This window comes from Protopterus annectens, chromosome 3.part1 (assembly GCF_019279795.1).
Source record: "Protopterus annectens isolate FY-2018-M chromosome 3.part1, PAN1.0, whole genome shotgun sequence".
Classification (NCBI taxonomy): domain Eukaryota; kingdom Metazoa; phylum Chordata; order Ceratodontiformes; family Protopteridae; genus Protopterus; species Protopterus annectens.
The window spans coordinates 48,557,903-48,579,254 of NC_056732.1; the positions used below are offsets into that span (position 1 = coordinate 48,557,903).

At 43.3% G+C, this 21,352-nt stretch overlaps 1 protein-coding gene across 4 annotated transcripts in view; it reads left to right on the forward strand.

Moving 5' to 3' along the window:
- VIRMA (vir like m6A methyltransferase associated) overlaps positions 1-21,352 on the forward strand; it is a 1,734,630-nt gene that overhangs the window by 482,290 nt on the left and 1,230,988 nt on the right. The gene's annotated exons all lie outside the window — the stretch shown is intronic.

Sequence of the window (21,352 nt, forward strand, 5' to 3'; positions counted from 1 at the left end):
TCCCATCCAGTCATCCAGGCTATGTTTAAACAGGGTCATAAAGAGGCTCTGTTTGATTTGAAGTGGTACACTATTCCAGAGGAGTAGCAACCTCTGAGGGATATATCTGTCTGTCCAGCACATCCTATTTATGTCGCAGGCAAGGTTAAATTTACCTGGAGTGGGTGACCCTTGTCCCATTTGACTTGCGGATGTGCATTTCTATTAGGTTTGGATTTGAGATTACTCTGTAGGCCAGACACAAGTTTCCTCTAAGTAGTTTGTATGCTACTGAGTACAGTGACAGTAACTTCAATCTGTCAGTGTATGACGTGCTGGAGACCCTGAATTTTCTTGGTTAGAAATCAATGAGGTCTCTCAAGTTGCTGCAGATGCCCAGTAAGGTATATAGCAAAGGGAGCATTGTACTCGATTATTCTGATGATGGTCGAGTACAGGGGATTTATGACTTATTTTGCTCTTGAGGCAGTGCCTTTGCTAATGAGGTGTGTGATATAGAATGCATTCCTTACCGCAGTAGACATGTGGTGAATGTTTAGGCTACAGTCAACTTTCATTCCCAAGTGTCTCACTACTGAGTTGTTACTTAGGGTATTAGTATTTATATAATGGTTTGCAGGGGTATCGTTTTTACCGAAGAAGATATTGCATTTTTTAGCACCGAGTTTGAGTCCATGGCTTTGGCACCAATCATTGGTTTGTGTAAGTCCCTCTTGAAGTATATTGACATAGTTTGGGGATTCAGTGATTGCACCTTATTTGCAGTCATTAGCAAACCTGGCTACAGCCCCCTCTGTTTTGGCTTGAACTTCAGAGAAGTATATTCCAAACAATAGGAGGCCCAGCACTGACCACTGTGGAACCCCACTGGTGACAGGTCTGATGGTTAAAGTAATGTCCCCAACTTTGAGTGTGATCTGTCAGTAAGCCAGTTAGCAACCCACCTAATGACATAAGGATTGATATTCAACTGGGAAAATCAATGATGCCCTAATCTGGGATTGTGTCAAAGGCCTTGGCTAAGTCAAGATAGGCTGTATGCACAGATTTGCCTTCATCTGTGGCTGTGGTGATGTTTTTGAAGAAGTCCACCAGGTTTAATGGACATGGCCCGCCTTTGACAAAAATAAACCGTGTCAGATCAAGGTCTATGGTGATTCCTTCCATGGCCTGACAGATAAGGCTGATAAAGCTTATGGGTCTGTAATTCCCAGGGTCTGTTGCTGTATCCCCATTATGAAGGGGGGGGGTGATGGTTGCTGTTTTCCATTCTGCAGGGATAAAACCAGTACTCAGGCTGTGGTTGAAGAGAGTACTTAATGGAGTTGCTAACTCATGATCTGAAGTAGTTTACTTCATTTGGTCTTCAACCTGTGGGATATGGATCCATATCGGATCTGAGCCGGCAACTATTACTAGCATCAGCTCAGAGCTCCAGACTCCTCCTCTTACCCATAATACACCTCCACTGCCTTCCATCCCCAGATCTCGTTTGCCGCGATTTGCTTATACATCGTGTCTTCTGTGCTCCAGCTAGCAGTGGGTTATTTAACTTTCTGTGAGTAAAAACTTTCACTTTTTTCGCCAGATTAGGTTAGCATAGGTACCCCTTCTCCCCTCCCATCACTTTGGCTTTGCGTTAGTGTTGTTAGATAAAAAGTTAGAGTAGTTTGTTCAGTGGTGCCCCCTCCTCAGTGTATGTGTGATTTTAAGAAAGTATTTGCCTGTCTTTTTCAAGGCTTTCTGTCTTCTTAGTATGGCTGAAAAGCTTGTCTTTAAGTGCTGCACAGAGTGTGGCCATAAGCTCTCCCCAGCAGATGGCCACACTCTGTGTGTGTGTGTGTGTGTGTGTGTGTGTGTGTGTGTGTGTGTGTGTGTCCCACCTTAGTGTGGATTGCAACATTTGTGCAGGCTTCAACCCCCGCGCCTTAAAGGACAACCGCGCCCTCAGACTCAAAAAACATATTTATTTCATCATGGTTTGATGTTTCCTACATTTTAACAGCACTCTGAGACTATTTTGAGCTTTTTAGATATTTTTGGATGCAATTTCTGACTCTGACCACATGGGGTCTGGCATATTGAAAAAATTCAGACTGTTTACTCTGCCTCAAGCATCCCAGAATGCATTATTTGTCTCTCAAAAATTGCATCAGATCTGCCACTTTTTCCCTTAAGTTGCCGTGACTTCATTGACTTAACAGGCATTCACTGCAGTCTTCAAATCCACTACTTTTGGTTAAATTGTTATCCTTTTTAAATGACCACTTGAAACACAAGGCCATAATTGCACAAAGTACAGCCAAAATGGTGACTCAGCATTCGGAACAATGGAAGTGATACCATGTTTGTGCAACACTTAAAAATACAGTACAAGGCACATTTCAGCACACCATCACATCTAGTACATTGTTTAATTACTAAATGTCTAAATACAAATTACCAATATTATACACAATACTAGGTACTGAATAATACTGAGATGATAAATAATCATTTAATAAAACTTCACAATATTTCAAAATGGCTTTCACTAAAAACGGACACATTGCAGATTTCTCTGCCCATGTACTTAGCATACAAGCCCACCTTGATTTCACAAACAACTCAATGAAAAAAGCATCACAATTTTTTTTTGCTAATTTATTTGTTTCCATGTTTTCGTGTAAGTAAAATTAACAAGCACCTGTTACACAACAAATGCACTTATCTAATTCTACCACTCTCATTTCACCTCCTAGTCACACACTTACATCGGTGTTTGGACACCTGACCCACTTTAAATAAACATGAATTATCTCTTACTCTTTATTCTTCCTACCGGTAATTCTATATCTTCACCTCTCTCTACTCAATCTCTAAAATTTGTTTTAAGGTCGAATTTGTACTCTATACTAGCTATAACGTTCTTATTATTTTGCTATCATACTGTATATTATCTTTTCAGTTCTATATTCGGAACATTTTAACCAAGCGCCCGGACTAAATACGTAAACGGTCTAAAAATACCAGTGATCCATCCCAGTTATAAAATTAAAATACACAAACTTGTGCTATCTGTGATCATAAACTTACAGTATGAAGTATAGGTATGACTGCACTTAGCTGATAACATTTCTTGTATTGTTAAATATTCTGTAACTTTCGTTTCTTTAACAGTACTGATTTCTATCTGGAAACAGACATTTTACGACATTTGACTTTAAATGAAAACATTCACAATTAAAAAAAAATTGGTTGCAGTCACACACACACACACACACACACACACACACACACACACACACACACACACACACACACACACACACACTAGCCCCCTTGGTTGCAGTCACACACACACACACACACACACACACACACACTAGCCCCCTTGGTTGCAGTCACACACACACACACACACACTAGCCCCCTTGGTTGCAGTCTCTCACACACACACACACACACACACACACACACACACACACACACACACACACACACACAATATGATGTGTAATATGATGTTTGCAGATGACATTGTGATCTGTAGTGAGAGTAGGGAGCAGGCTGAGGAGACCCTGGAGAGGTGGAGATATGCTCCAGAGAGGAGAGGAATGAAGGTCAGCAGGACTAAGACAGAATATATGTGTGTGAATGAAAGGGAGGATAGAGGAATAGTGAGGATGAAGGGAGTAGAGCTGGCGAAGGTGGATGAGTTTAAATACTTGGGATCAACAGTTCAGAGTAATGGTGAGTGTGGAAGAGAGGTAAAGAAGAGAGTAGGCAGGATGGAGTGGGTGGAGAAGAGTGTCAGGAGTGATTTGTGACAGACAAGTACCAGTAAGAGTGAAAGGGAAGGTCTACAAGAGGGTAGTGAGACCAGCTATGTTAGATGAGTTGGAGAGAGTGGCATTGACAAAAAGGCAGGAGTCACAGCTGGATCTGGCAGAGTTAAAGATATTAAGATTTGCACTGGGTGTGACGAGGGTGGACAGGATTAGGAATAAGTATATTTGAGGGTCAGCCCAGGTTGGACGGTTTGGAGACAAAGCCAGAGAGGCAAGATTACGTTGGTTTGGACATGTGTTGAGGAGGGATGCAGAATATATTGGGAAAAAGATGTTAAGGATGAAGCTGCCAGGTAAGAGGAAAGGAGGAAGGCCTAATATAAGGTTTATGGATATGGTGAGAGAGGACATGCTGGTGGTTGGTGTGACAGAGCAAGATGTAGAGGACAGGAAGAAATGGAAACAGACGATCCGCTATAGCGACCCCTAACGGGAACAGCCAAAAGAAAAAGAAGGAAAGAAGAAAAATAACCAGTTGCTGATGTCATTTTGCAATATATCTACAAGGATTACAACAGCAATCTGCAGTGACACCAGCAAACTACCCATGGGAGCACATACTTCTGTCTACCCTGAAAGGTGACGGTGTTCCTACATGGTAGATTAGTGAACCAAAACTATCTCTGCAACCAAGAGGATTTTACCATGATTACAGCCAAATGAGGCATGTTTGATTAGCAACTTAGGCACTAGACCAGTTGTTTGAGGAGAAATAGCAGGGAGTGTCCAATATCAGTTTACCTGTTCTAGGTGGTAGAATCCCACTGCAAAAGTGTCATGTGGAGAAGAGCAAATTCCTGACTGTGTTTGGCCTAAGCCCATCTGGAAGTACACAGTGGTAGGACCTGCAACAGGAAACATGCATCCACGTGGGTCCAACATAATGCAAAACAGCCTATGCTCTTAGGTCGGTGGGGAAGGGGTGCTAATTGGAGCAGTGAAAAAAAATTAACCCCTCATGGATGGTGGACAGCTCTTGATTTCCAAAGGAAATAGAGACAAATAAACCAAAAGGAAAGTAGTATCTGATGGTCATTAGGGAAAAGACCTAAAAAAATTAGATACAAAGTGGTGCTCAGTAGCCATTATGAGGTTGTTGGTGCATATACTGAACATTCTGCAAGTGGTGTCAGCCTGGGAAAAGAAAATTAGTGCAAAATCAAAACCAGTTATTTAGGATGGACAAAGAATACGTCATTCTTACCCCTTCTGTACAGACACAAGATGGTTACATACCGGTAGATATTCCTCTCTTGGAGAGTGACCCCCCCCCCAGTGAAGTGATATTAGGCGGTAATGCCAGAGAAGATGAAGTAAGCCTGAGCATAGTTGTTATGTAGAGATTCACAAGAATATTACAAAATACTGCAATATGTAGACCTTTGTAATAGTTCACTTTAGATCCAGTTAAAATCTCAAATAGTAATCTGAAGCAAATCTCAGTCTTCTTGTTAAAAAATGCACAACTAATGAAATCCCTGAACAACAACTTACTGAATGGATGAACTTACAAACCCACTGCTGGTGTAGTAGTTAGAGCTAGTACTCGTAACTAAAAACTGAACTACTGTAAACACTGCATTTCTACTGCTGAAACATTACATGTTTTAATCATTTAATGTTTGTTTACCAGGAGAGTTCATCTAAGCATAAACTATGTTTAGCAGAGTCCTGATGAGAAATTCTCCAAACATACAGAAATACAGTTAAAGAATTGCTCTAGTAGTTACGCACAAATGTTTACAGCTAAGCATAAGCATTACACAGATTAGCAAGTCATTTATAAAGTACGTTGAAATCTATGCAAATTTTAATGCAAGAAAAATATGATGTAGTAATTTTAATGATGGTCGTATACTTCTTCTCTGTCTATATATACAACTATCTTAAGAGTAATGACTAAGAACTTCCAGGGCATAAAAAGAGAAACACTAACAAAAACTCGTGTAGCTAACCACAATACTAATAAGATCAGTAGAGTCTTAAGAACAAATCTTACTACTGTATATGTTCAGTAACAGTGAAAAATAGATAGTCCACACCAGTGTAAGATTAGCCTTCAAAATTGTTAAACTTTATTACCTGTTATGCAGATAACACTTGCTGAACAACAAAAGATAATCACCACTGTTTTAAAATGTATTATTTGCATTTGTTAAAAATGCCAAATGTGTGCCCTATATTAGCAACATCTCTACCCGTGTCAGACTATGCTATGCAAGCAGTTAGTTGCCAAGGACACACCCGTAAAGCCCATTGCTGTCAGGGCAGAAACTGAAAAGCTGTTATCTGTTGATTTTACAACAGGGTTACCACCTATTCCTCTTAATGTAGGACTATATATATTGGGCAATTCTGTTCTGTGAAAAACATGAACATAGCAAACTGACAAATGTCTTCAGTTTACAGAACAAAAAAATATATTTTCTTTTCATTAGCAGTTATACAAAACAAGGTTTATGTTTGAAATATTTTAATATGATGTGAAGTAGAAACAACTGAAATTCTGCAAAGGTGAACTTTTATTTTGGCAAAATAAAATAAAAAACAACACTTTGTACTGGTTCCAGGTGTGGCAGTCCTGCATCTGAAAGGGTGGTAATCCCATATGTCAAAACAGGCAAGGGCTATCTGGACATAAACAACCTGAGGAAATATGTTGCCTTGCATGGGTGTGTAGCTGGCATACGGACCAGCACAGTTATTTGGAAGCTTTAGTCAGAGAGCAGGGCAAAGCTGAAATAAGAGAGACAAAATGTCTAATTTAAAGATATCTTTCAAATATTAATCTTCAGAAAGTTGCCCTGCAAAAATTTGTAGTAGCATGCATTTTATTCAAAGAAAAAAAATCAAACTATAATGCTTGATAGCATTTGGTGACTGTTCACTGTGTTTTATCACGGAGTCACAAACTTCACAAAATGCACATTTTAAAGCAAAATGAGAACAGATCCAGACAAATCTACCATTAAATCCGCCAAGAACTACTTTTCAAACGATGTGTCTCACGTGTGTAATCAAGCAACTCATAATTCCTACTGTATTTCTGTATATTTGCATTCTGGTTGTGACTGAACATGCTCCTCGGACCAGTAAATTAAGCTGGTCAACGAAGTAAAAATAAATTAATATGGCACAAAATGTTTGCCACATATTCATTTTGCGCGAATTATGCTGTGTCTATACATTTTCCCAGCAGAATTCCAATGTCCGGAGTATTTTCCACTTCTTGGAGTTGGCCTCGTTTCAATTTATTTTGCATAAGTTTTCTCCAAAGCAGCTTTTTAATTAATCTGAAGCGTCTTGCTAAGATGTTACTGTTCACATTTTTGCCCGATGGCTTTTCTGTTTACATTATGTCAGGATAAATAAATAAAAATAAACACAAGAGGCTGTTAACCGGAGTTGTGCTGTGACGACCATTAACCAGGAAAAACTAAACAAAACACGCAAACTCTACCATTAACCAGGAAAAAAAAAAAAAACGAAAAAAATAAACAAACTTCCTCACTAGTGACCAATCTACATAGACAGCCCTTCACAGTAAATTTGCAAAACATGCGCCGATCGAACAAAGCAACCAACAAATACTGTCCCATTCATGCACTTTAGGACAACGTGGGTTTCAGCGTACAACTTACAAATACAAACAACAACAAATACAAATAACAAATAAAATATTAATTTTAGCCTGCCCCTAGCTTCCGACTCGAGAATAAGGATGCCAATTACACAAAAAAACAACCGGAGCACACAAATATTAAAAACATCAAAAGTACAGAAATAATAAACTAAAAAATTGGCAATACTACAAATTAAACAAAGTGTGCCACACTTCTAAGCATTAAGTCGACTATAACGACAAATATCATTGCTAGGGACACATGGACATGTAAAATTACATTTATAACTTACCTTACTAACTGAAGTCTTCCAACGCTCGAGAAAAGACAGGCAATCCCAGCTTCCAGCAAGTCCTTCACACAAAATGGAGCCGATAGCATTCACCTCACCAGAAAAGAAGTTCCACACAGCAGCTACTCCGTTTTATTAGGGTAATAGTGGGCTGGCCAAGGCTGCAATGACATCACAATGTGGGAGGATCACAGGAGGTTCAATGCAGCATGGAAATAAGGCAGAGTTTACGTCACTTTGGGGGTGGAAACCTCCAGGAATCGACTTGAGGAGCTGTGGCAGATGTGACATCATTATTTAACAGCCAAGTAGACATTTTTATTTTCCGTTTGAAAACGGAAGCTCAAATAGTATGGAGATTTAGGAAGCTCAGGTTTAAAACTGTTTAGATCAGTTTATTTTAAAGCTGCAGTTATTTTTTTTTTGCCTGTAGCACATAAGGGGGACTTAAGGAAACAGCAGATAGAGCAATTGGATTTAATATCCCATTGTTTTCCTTTAACTGGTCAATCAGGGCTAATCTTGCATATTCTAGCAGTCGTTAGAACCACAAAACAGTTAAAATTAATTACTTGTATTCCTTTATTTGTATTGGTAACTTGAGCAGCGGACACAATTTAATAAAAATATTCCTGAAAGAAAATCCAGAACTGGATTATTACAAAAATTTGTAAACACTCCAGGTTTTCTTCCAAAACAGACATTTCTGTCGTGGTGCAACATTTTGAGCCAAATGCAGGGACAGTTGAGCGTTTGGGATATGCCTAACTATATCAAGCAGTTAATGCATGAAATCTGGACTAGTGAAAAAATGTGTGGGGACATCTCAACAGTATTAAAAATTGATCTTGTATAAATTTAGACCATTGATCAAACAAGTCTTCCTTTAGCATGCATTTTTATGAAGATTGTGAGGGCTGAAAAACAGTCTTATTTTGTGAAAATTCAAAAAATAAAACCACAATTTTTGAGACAGAGAGACAGAGACACACACACTTGCCCCCTTGCAACAAAAAATATAGACTGTACATTACATTTAAATATTTATTTTAAACCATTTTCTAAACATAATCAAATATTTAAACAGAGATGTACAAAGAACTCCTGTGAGAAATAGACTGGGAGCATTACTCTAGCTACAACACCCTAGCCCAAAGGTTCCTATAATTTATAAACTGAAATGCTATGGAACAACTTGTTATCACTCCCACAAGAGGGGAAAACATACACAACCTGATCACCAACATGGGGACTCTATGCTCAAGACCAGAAGTGTATCCCTCACTGGTAAGATTAGACCTTAAACTAATCTCACTGGATATTCACATCCCGACCCCACCCCCTGGCCAGAAAACCACAGTGAAAAACTTCTCTAAAGCAGATTTCACCCTCCTCAAAACTGCGGTGGAATCCTTCAAAGCCCATGGGCCTGTGGAAAGTACGGGCCAGACCACAGAATCCTTTATAAACGCACTCTATGGACACATTCAGTAATGCATGGATCATGCGATCCCAAATAAAACCAAGACCCAATCCTCCAAAGGCAGAAGTCCTGTCCGGTGGACCACCGCCATAAACAAACTATACAATAGATGGAGGAAGCTACTAAATGTTAGAGCAAAATCCCAAAAAGGGAAGGCATCAATGATCAGTATCAGCAGTAAACTACGGGCACTCATAAAATTGTCTAAGGCCAGCTTCGAGAGAAAAATTGCACAGGACACTAAGGATAAGCACAAGGCTTTCTTTAGTTATGTTAGGAACATGGGTGGTAATTCCCAGATATGCTCAGAAGTAATCCGAAATGACAAGAAATGCACTTCACCCACACAGTCATTGCCAACATCCTAGCTGACATGTTCAGTCCAAACTTCTCCACCCACCTCACCACCAGAAGGGCAAATATCTATCCCAGCAGAGTGCTGCCCCCCTGACATCACAGATGCTCAGGTAAGAGCCGCCCTCTCCAAAGCAAAAAACACAGCATCAATGGGACCAGACGGTGTCCCGGGCTGCATCCTACAAGAACTCCTTGAAGAGCTAAACCCAAACATAAAACTATTGTTCATTCTCAGCCTTAGTACAGGATATGTGCCCAACGATTGGCGTACAGCAACAGTGGTCCCTCTCCATAAAGGTGGCGCCTCAACGGATCCTGGAAACTATCGCCCCATAAGCTTGACTAGCTTGGTCTGCAAAGCTATGGAAAGGATCATCATGGACCTCATAAATAGAGATATTGGGGACACAGACACTGGATCCTACCCAGTTTGGCTTTGCAGATCCTGCCTCTTAAACCTGGTAGATTTCTTTGAAACAGTCACCAAGGCCATTGACGAGGGGAAGATGGTGCACACAGCCTACCTGGACCTCGCAAAAGCCTTCAATACAATACCCCACTCGTGCATCACAGATAAGCTTACCAGCTTAAATAAAAACCCCTATGTCACTATATGGATTGCAAACTGGCTCAAGTACAGAACACACATGGTTATAATTGATGGAGCCATGTCAGACTCGAAACCAGTTACAAGTAGTATCCCACAAGGCTCATTCCTGGGACATCTTTTGTTTGGTATATATTTCTCGAAGGTACAGGCCAACACGAAAGGACTGTGGATGACCAAGTTCACAGATGACTGCAAACTGGGTGCCATAATTGACTCTCCAGCAGACACAAGCATCCTCCAAAAGTGGCCTCATAGAATCAGACAACTAGTGCCAGAGCCATGGCCTCAAGCTAAATGCCAAAAAGTGTATAGTCATCCCCTTTGGAAAAAAATACAAGTGACCACAAATTAGTCAGCCCTCATCAGGCTCATAATTTAGTACAATTCCACTTTTGGGATGTACCTTACCAGACACTTGCAGCATCTGGAAAGACCCCAAAAGTACCTCACCAAGAGGATCAAAGGGCTCAAATAGAATTTTCAAATATTGCTCTTATAAACTTAGAAAAAGCCACCAATAGTAGGTCTTGCTTTATGAATTTTCGAAAGGATATGAAATCTGAAACAGAAATGTATGCCATTATTTTCTATCTTCAGTCTCTAATGATTTGTCATGTAATTGTCCACTAAAACCCAACACAACATTATGTAAAATGGACCAAAAATGTGATTAAAAAAGAAAATAGGCACACGAGAGCTGGGAAGCTGTCAGAGAAGGGGCACCTTTTAATAATATTACTGCTAACTGGAGCAGCTGACAAAAACAAGAATGACATACATTTCTGAAAAGAAAGTAATCCCTAACTGGATTACTACATGTAATTGTAAACCCTCCATGTTTTCATGCAAAACTACAATTTCTGGGGAGGGATTAGTTCAAAAGAAACATTTAGAGCAAAATCCATGGACAGTTTAGAGTTTGGGATATGCCTAATTCTATACAGCCATTTATAGAAATTTATAGAAATTTAACTAGCAACCTGTTAATGCAGCAAATCTCGGCAAGGCCAAATATGTCGGGGGACATCTTAACAGTACTAAAAATTTATCTCATAATAATTGAATGCATTCTACACATATCCTTCTGGTCTCTATGCTGTCACACACACACACTAGCCCCCTTGCTTGCAGTCACACACACACACACTAGCCCCCTTGCTTGCAGTCACACACACACACACACACTAGCCCCCTTGCTTGCAGTCACACACACACACACACACACACACACACACACACACACACACAGTAGCCCCCTTGCTTGCAGTCACACACACACACACACACACACACTAGCCCCCTTGCTTGCAGTCCCCCACACACACACACACACACACTAGCCCCCTTGCTTTCAGTCCCACACACACACACACACGTACACTATTGCTCCCTTGCTTGCAGTCTCCCACACACACACTCTTGCCCCCTTGCTTGCAGTCACACACACACACTCTTGCCTCTTGCGTGCATTCACACACACGCACACTCTTGCCCCTTGCGTGCATTCACACACACACGCACACTCTTGCCCCTTGCGTGCATTCACACACACACGCACACTCTTGCCCCTTGCCTGCATTCACTCACACACACGCACACTCTTGCCCCTTGCCTGCATTCACTCACACGCACACTCTTGCCCCGTGCCTGCATTCACTCACACACACGCACACTCTTGCCCCCTTGCTTGCATTTACACACACACACGCACACTCTTGCCCCCTTGCTTGCATTTACACACACGCACACTCTTGCCCCCTTGCTTGCATTTACACACACACACGCACACTCTTGCCCCCTTGCTTGCATTTACACACACACGCACACTCTTGCCCCCTTGCTTGCATTTACACACACACGCACACTCTTGCCCCCTTGCTTGCATTTACACACACACACACTCTTGCCCCTTGCTTGCATTTACACACACACACTCTTGCCCCCTTGCTTGCATTTACACACACACGCACACTCTTGCCCCCTTGCTTGCATTTACACACACACACACACACTCTTGCCCCCTTGCTTGCATTTACACACACACGCACACTCTTGCCCCCTTGCTTGCATTTACACACACACGCACACTCTTGCCCCCTTGCTTGCAGTCACACACACACACACACACTCTTGTCCCCTTGCTTGCAGTCTCACACACACACACACACACACACACACACACACACACACACACACACACACACACTCTTGTTCCCTTGCTTGCATCTCGCACACACACACACACACACACACACACACACACACACACACACACACACACACACACACACACACACTCTTGTCCCCTTGCTTGCAGTCACACACACACACTCTTGTCCCCTTGCTTGCAGTCACACACACACACTCTTGTCCCCTTGCTTGCAGTCACACACACACACACTCTTGTCCCCTTGCTTGCAGTCACACACACACACTCTTGTCCCCTTGCTTGCAGTCACACACACACACTCTTGTCCCCTTGCTTGCAGTCCCTTACACACAGACACCACTTGTTAACTTGAATAAAATCTTGCATGAAGCATCTCAGGACTGCAGCAACCACCCCCTTTACAAAGTACAACACAGTACCAGAAATCCACCTACATACTGTGAGGGTAGAACCCATAGACTTCTGCATCAAAAGCAAGTAATACTATCTGTTGTGTTACTAACAATGCAGACCTGATATAAGCAGCACTAAACTTCTCTTTCCCGAAGAACTTTGCAGCACAAGTTCAACTGAACGTGGCAGCTAAATAAATGCAAATGGAATGGTGAATGGGCTAATTGAAAAACTAACTGGTGTTCGGACACTGCAGCATGAGCACGAGTTGTTAAACTGAACCAACAGCAGTGCATACACACTCAAAAATTACTAGCTAAATGCACTTTTTCAACTTTCCAGCCATTCTCAAAATAGAGCACACAGCAGCATGACCGCCGATTGGAAGTATACCATTCAAAAAGCAGAACACAGTGGCAGCTGAAAACTCACTGACTTGATGCTCATATTAGCAGCCTGTTGTAAGGCTTTTCTTCATCACGATCTACACAGCCCTTCAAAGTATAACAGCTAACCACGCGCTTAAAAATGCAGCCGCTGATCGGTAAAACAAGCGCCAAATGAAGTGTAGGTTACAGCCATGCAGCTCCTGTTCCATCTGTAAGCATAAAGAGACCCAACAACAAAGCGCAAGTGAGGACAACATACTCAGCGTAATACAACTTTTAAATTACCGCTTTCGTGATAACTTCGGAAAAAACGCTAAAACAATCATTCATTGCTTGCTTTTTATATCAAGTGCTAACCAACTTAAATGAAAACAATTTTTGCTAACTACTACCAATGACAAATGAAATAGTGCATAATTAACCTTTTACCATCCCCCCAGCTTCCGACTCAATACAGGCGCCAAATTTAAGAACAAAACCAAACGGAGCACACAAATAAAAATCACCAGCAGAACTGCATACATAATAAACAAAAGAATCTGCAGCAATAATACAAATTAAAAGCACATGCCACCCTTACAAACAATAAGTCTACTAATGTGCACTTTACAAATGTAAAACATATCATGGCTAGGAATCCATAGACTGTAAAATTACATTTATATACACTAAGACTTACCTAACTATGAATTATTCCAACGCTCAAGAAGATGCAGACAAAACAAACTTTTCTGAAGTCCTTCACACGAAATGGAGCCGGCAGGATTCACTTTGATAGAAATGAAGTTCCACACAGCAACTAATCAGTTTTAATAGGGTAACAGTGGGCTGGGCAAGGCAGCGATGACATCACAATGTGGGAGGATCACAAGGGCTTAGATCCTGCATGCAAAATAAGGCAGAGTTTACGTCAGTTTGGAGGAGGAAACTTCTCAGGTTGTACTCGAGGAGCTAAGGCAGATATGACGTCAGTATTTATGAGCCCACTAGACATTTTTAATTTTGCTTCTAAACCGGAAACTGAAATAGTACGGAGAGTTATGAAGCTGACCTATAAATCAGTATACAGAATTTTTTTTAAAAGCTGCTGTTAATTTTTTTTTTGGCCTGTAGCACATAAGGGGGACTTAAGGAAACAGCAGATAGAGCTAGTGGATTGGATATCCCGTTGTTTTCCTTTAAAGGATAGGAAGGCCAAGTTGGCCCTCAAAGGTAGTCTTCCTCCTACCCAACTCTCTTTCCTCGTCTTCGGCTTCAGTCACAGCGGCTGCTGTGACTGTCTCTCCCTCCTCCCTTTCTTTGGCTTTTCCTCCCTCCCCGGCTAGGAGTCAAACTCCTACATCCTATCCTGTGGTAGTGGAGTAGAAGAGAGGTAGAGAAAGGGAGAGAGAGTCGAAGACGAGGGAAAAGAGGAAGAGGTCCCCGGACCTTGCTTCACCTAGTAAAACCCCACGGACCCGTGACTCCCCTTGGCTCAGATCTCGGAGGTTCTCCCTAAAGCCGGAGGAGGCACGTCCAGTCTCTCAGGCCTCAATACCCTGATCTGCCCGGTCGGAGTCCATGGCCTAGTCACAGTTAACCCATTTCTTTTCGGATGTGAATGTGGATAAGATGAGGTGCTTTATCTGTACACTGATCCAGATGGGGGGGGGTCTTGCCAGCCCCCCCCCCCCTCTGGAGGGCGGAGCACACTTCTTTTCTTTAAACCCATTTCTCCTTCTTCGATCCAACCTGCGGCTTTGGAGAACTCTGATCCGAGGTTGGCCTTGGTCAGGGGCGATGCTGATGGTACTTGTTTCCTCGACTCTGACAGCTGCCTGGAGCATTTCAGATTGATCCAGGCCGTTCTCAGAGGCGGAGCTTGGGTGTTGGATCTGAGGGAGTGGAACCTTTTCCATCGGTTCCTACTTTGTTGGGCCAGGTCCCCTCCCTCGGAGCTCCATCTACATCTGTCCTGGCTCAGATTCTCGCGTCTGACCCAGGGAGATCAGCCTTCTTATTAGCTGCCCAGGAGGTTCGCTCTCCTTCAGCATTTCGATGTGGTGGAAAGAGTCCTCTCTGTCTGATCAAAACTCCTGACTGGCCCCCTCAGACTCCTCCCTGACCCCCTCAGCTCTGTCTACGGTCCCCATGGTCTTACCAGAGGGGATAGCCCATGCTCGAAGCACCCAGATTTCCCTCCTGAGAAACAAATGGCTTGCGAGCGCCCCCCCTGGAGAGCCCCATCTGATATGTGCCTCGCAAACATACATGCAAGAGGAGGCACTTGGACTCCCCCGAGTCCCTCATCGAGAACACGGATTTAGATGATGGAGAGGCTTCCCCAAGATTACCTCCCGAGGATGTCTCCTTTGGAGACATCCTGGAGATTCTGTGCCAGCAGGGAGGTTGGTCTGCCCCAAGCCCTCTTCTGATGAGTCTCTGTTCCTGGAGGCTTTTGGCACGGGCCCGTCTACTTCCTGGGTGTCCCCTCCCGTGGATCCTTTGGTGGATTTTGTCACCTCGTGGGCATGGAAGGAACCAGACACCATGGAGCCTATCCCCAAGTGACCTGATAAAATTTTAAGCCCCCCCATTGATGGGCCATCCTAGAATTAAGGGCTCCCCCGTGGACACTATGGGGATAGCAGCAGCCACTAAGAAGGAACTTGCACAGGAGAGTTTCTCAGTCCACCCTCCTGACTGGGAGTCACGAACGATGGACCGCCTAGGGAAGTGGGTGTATGCTTCAGCTACCTTTGCGATCAGGGCGCTGAATTACTTGGCCCATGTCACTAGACCCCAACACGACCTAGTAAAGGAGCTGGAGGAGTTCCCCCCAAGTCCATGTCGCAGGAGGGAAAGGCTTCATTCTCCATGAGGATGGCCACTCTAACAGCAGTATCTAATATGCCCATGTGACTCCTCTCCCATGCTATGGAAAGAGAGGCTAGGGCGGCTGGGTCCGGCGTGTCCATGAGGCGCAACACCTGGCTCAGGTTGTGTCAATTTTCCAAACCTTTTCAGGTGTTGTTTGCCAATGCCCCTTATGACAGCTCTACAATCTTTGGTAAGACCGGCAAGGAGACATTAGTCCAGAGTGAGAAAGATGGGAAGACGCTTATCTGCCATCGGGATCCGCTTCTCTAACCCTCAAAGGTCCTTTTCGCAGAACCAGACAGGGCAAAAAAAGATGTGGTTCCGGAAGTCTCAGTATTCCCGAGACATTCAGGGCTCTTCTTCCCCCGAGGCAGTGGGGGGTCCGCAGAACTTCTGGTCTAGAGAACCGTTCTCTGACCAAACTGGGCAGCAACCCTGAGGGGTTGCCCGAGTGCTGTACTCTGGAGGCAGTCGGAGGACGATTGTCCTTGCACCCAATGGCATGGGAGTCCATAACAACAGCTGGGTGCTTCAAATCATATTCAGAGGATACTCTATCCCCTTTGTGGGTTCCCCCATATCCCCCAGACACCTCCCGGATGTTCCACCCACGCAAAGGGAGGCAGCAGTACAGGAAATTTCAAAGCTACTAGTAAAACGAGCCATTGAAACCATCGGTCCAGATCAGTCCAGATCAGGCTTCTACTCCAGGTTCTTTTTGGTGCCAAAGAAAATGGGGGAACTTAATTCTGGACCTTTCTGCCCTGAACCTGTTGCCAAAGAGGAGAACCAGATGGTCTCACTATAGTCCATCATGCCCCACCTGCAAGAGAGCGACTGGATATGCTCGTTAGATCTCCAGGATGCTTACTATCACATAAAAATACACAGAAGCTCCAGGAGGTTCCTCCACTTCCGGCTAGGAGTCAATCATTATCAATTTTGAGCCCTACCCTTTGGTCTCACCACAGCCCCCAGGGTGTTTACCAAAGTGATGGCGGTTGTAGCGGCTCACCTGAGGCTTCAGGGGATTCAGGCCTATCCGTACCTAGACGATTGACTCCTTACTGCTCCCACCAGGCGTCTACTTTCCCAAACCAGGGATTACTTTGACACGCCCTGAGTTTGGGCATCACAATCAACACATACGAATCTCTCCTAGATCCTGTACAGGGGATGGACTACATTGGTGCCAGGATAGATGCTCTTCAGTGCAAAATATTCCTGACCTTTGAGAGAGTTCAAAACCCGAGGATGCACGTCTCCCTGATCTACCGTTCTCATGTGCCAATGGTGGAATCAGTGTTGAGAGCCCTAGGCTCAATGGCGGCGACCATAACTCTTCTTCCATGTGCTCGGTTACACATGCGGATTCTTCAGTGGACTCTAGTGGTTCAGTGGTCCCTGTTGGATCTGCCATTGACTTATCCTATCCATCTAAGTTGAGTGTGTCGGTTGTCCCTCATATGGTGGATGAGCTCTCCGGACATTTTGGAGGGAAGACCCTTTGTTCCAGCACTAGCCCAAACCACAGTGACAACGGATGCCTCCCAACTCTGGTTGGGGGGCATTGTTCGGGCAGGACAGTCCAGGGCCTGTGGTCCCCCATAGAGACCAGCTTGCATATCAGTGTCCTAGAGATGAGGGCAGTCCTCCTAGCATTGCAGGCCCTTCATGCCTTTCTTTCTCTGGGGATGATTGCCATTCAAGTCAGACAACATGTCCATAATCTGGTACATCAACAAACAGGGAGGGACCAGATCTTACCCCCTTTGTCACGAGGCCATGAGAGTGTGGGAATGAGCGATCTCCACTGGTCGCTTTCTCATTGCAATGCACATGCCGGGGACAGTCCAACATCCTAGTGGACAGGCTGTTGGACCATTTTGATTCCTTATGGTCTCTGAATCTGTCAGTAGCTGAACAGATCTTCAACGAGTGGGGTCAACCTTGCTGTGTTCTCTTCGCATCTCCTTCCAATGCGAAGTGCAGCAAGTTTTTCACTCTGAACCCCCTCCCAGGGTGGTCCCCCAGAGATGCTCTAGTTCATGCTTGGCCTCCCGGTCCTCTGTATGCTTACCCACCAGTACCTCTCATGCTGAGGTTTCTGCAGAAAGCTTGTGGAGTGGGGAGCAAGGTGTGATCCTCATTGTCCCATTTTGGCCTCGCCAGGTGTGGTTTCCCTTCCTTTGATCTCACCTTCTGCCTCCGCCTTGGATCCTAGATCCCATTCAGGATTTAATTTCACACCCTTTGGGAGTGCCTCATTCGAGTCTGGACAGCCTGAAGCTCACAGCCTGGCTGCTCCAGTTCCCAGAATTGCTAGGACTCCTGGACTATCATCCTCAGTTAGATCTATTTTGGTAGCTGCTCATAAGTCTTCAACCAGAAAGGTTTATCGCAGCAAGTGGAAACATTTTTCTTTCCGGGCCTCTCAGAAAAGTTTAGACCCTTTCACGGCCCCTATTTCTGCTATTCTTGATTTCCTAGCTGATATTTTCCAGCACGGAGCTAGTTCTACTGTTAAAATTCAGTTGGCTGCCATTTCTCATTTTCATGTGGGCGAGAATTCTGCCTCGGTAGCATCTTCCAAACTGTGTAAAACCTTTATCAAAGGCACCTTTTTGTTACGCCCTCTGGTCAAAGATTCTGTTCCCCCTTGTGACCTTACTATGGTTCTCCAAGCTTTGGTCGCTCTGCCTTTCGAGCCTGCCGCAACTGCAGATCTAAAATTTTTATTGTGGAAAACGGCTTTTCTGGTGGATATTACCTCTGCTAGAAGGGTTTTAGAATTACAGGCCTTGTCCATCAAACTTCCGTACGTGATTTTTCATAACGATGGAACCCAATCCATCCTTTCTTCCTAAGGTGGCATCACCAGTCAATATCAATCAGACTATAAATTTGCCTGTGTTTTTTCCCAATTTTACGAACAAGATGGAACACAAACTCCACATGTTGGATGTTCATAGACAGTTACGATTCTATTTACACAGGACAAAACATTTCTGTAAATCTGATCAGTTGTTAAGTTTCCCCAGAAAGGGTTTATAGAAGGAAACAATCTCCAAGGTCACTATAGCTAGATGGATCTCTTCATGCAGCCTGCAGGTGTATAAGGACAGAGGCATGTCTCCTCCAGGTCAGGTAAAAGCTCATTCCACTAGGTCCCTGGCTACGTCTGCAGCTTTCTCATCTAGAGCGTCTTTGGATGACATTTGTTCTGCAGCTACTTGCTCCTCATCTCATACATTTATTTCTCATTACAAATTGGATTTGACTTCCAGAAAGAGAGCATCCTTTGGTTCAATGGTGCTCCGGAATATCCTTCCATGAGGGCCTCCCAGGAGTTTAGTAGCTGTGGACTCTTGTCCCACAGGTTGAAGACCAAATGAAGTAAACTACTTCAGATAAAGAAGTTATGTACTCACCATAACGTTCCATTTTAGTAGTTGCACTTTATTTGTCTTCAACCGTCCCTCCCTCCTTCCCCTGGACTTTGGCACATGATCAGGCTAGGGGCTGCAGTATAGGTCACAAGTATATTATTAGGTTGGGTTCTCAGTATAAGTTCAGCAAATTCGATCTGGGGATGGAAGGCAGTGGAGGTGTATTATGGGTAAGGGGAGGAGTCTGGAACTCAGAGCTGATGCTAGTAATAGTTGTCAGCTTGGATCTGATATGGATCTGTATTCCACAGGTTGAAGACAAATGAAGTACAGCTACTCAGATTGAACGTTATGGTGAGTACATAACTTCTTTTTTTAGACTATTTAAATTACAACTTGGGATGCATTCAGGTCCCATAGAGGCTGTGTTTTTGGCCTTGGAGAGAGCATTAATGACTTGCTCTTTGGAGATGCAAGGTGGGGGAGATGTAGAGGAAATGCTTTGTGTAATGTTTGGAAGGGACAGGGGGTGGTGAAATTTTCGCCGAACCTGTCAACTAATAGGTTAGCTATTTTTGCAGGATCAGTATATGTGATGCCATCCACAGCTAGTTCAGCACACGTCTGGGACCTACCTTTTAGTTTATGGATATAGCTGAAAAATGCCTTATGGTTATCCTTAGCTATGGCTGCTAAATTTTTTTTCGAAGTTGCCCTTAAGAGGATTTTACAAGTTGTCTTGTTAATTCAAGCAGCAGAGGAGGGTATTCTTATAGTGCTGAGACCTCTCTTGTTTTTTTTTTCTTAGACAGCAGTTTCTTCCTCTTGTTGTAAAATTTATTAATGCTAGATGTCCACCAGGGAGGCTTGTTTTTCCTTGAGGATCTTGTTTTGGTCCTCAGGTGCAGCTGTGTCAGTACATTTGTATAAGTGTTTGTACAGGGCATTTGTGTACCTTAGCATAATTGTCAATGCACCGGTGTCAGTACATTTGTACAAGTGATTGTACAGGGCATTTGTGTATATCTTAGTATATTTGTCAGTGCACCTGTGTCAGTACATTTTGTATAAGTGATTGTATGGGCATTTGTGCATACCTTAGTATAGTTGTCAATGCACCTGTGTCAGTACATTTTGTATAAGTGATTGTGTATAGGGCATTCATGTATACCTTAGTATAGTTGTCAATGCACCTGTGTCAGCACATTTTGTATAAGCGATTGTACAGGACATTTCTGTATACCTTAGTATAGTTGCCAATGCACCTGTGTCAGTACATTTGTATAAGTGATTTTACAGGGAATTTGTGTATACCTTTAGTATGGTTGTCAATGCCATCTGTGGAAACAGGAGCTTGGATATTATTTATACTATCCCTTAGGAGGGTATAATTAGCTCCAGTGATTTTTTTTAGCCTGATTTCACCTAAGAGAGGTTCATGTGTTATAGCTACGTCAAATGTGACTGATTTATGATCAGATTTAACCAGCGAGGGTCCTATACTTGTGGTGATGCAAAGGTCACTCGTGTTGGTGAGGACCAGGTCAAGAATATTTGAACCCCCTTGTGGGGTTGCATACTATTTGTTCAAGGGTATTAGTGTTAACAAGGTCCAGGAACCTTTGTGCGAGCATGTTGGTACTTATATACGTTTTCCAGTCAATGGAGAGAGAGTTAAAATTGCCCATGACTAGAGTGGTTGGCTGTAATTTGATTGACTCAAATAGGTCCAAATAAGCAGTGTGGACATCATGGCTCACTGAAGGGGGCCTGTAGCTAACAATGACTTGAAGGGGGGTCTTACCCACAGTTAGTTGATCCTGGACAAACTCCATGGAGTTTTTCTGTCTAACCAGTCTAGAGGTGTATCTGTTTTTGATGAAGATAGATGCTCCTCCCCCTTTTGGTTCTCATGTTTTTTTTTTTTTTTTTGTGGTCTGAAAGTGTGGAAGGCATC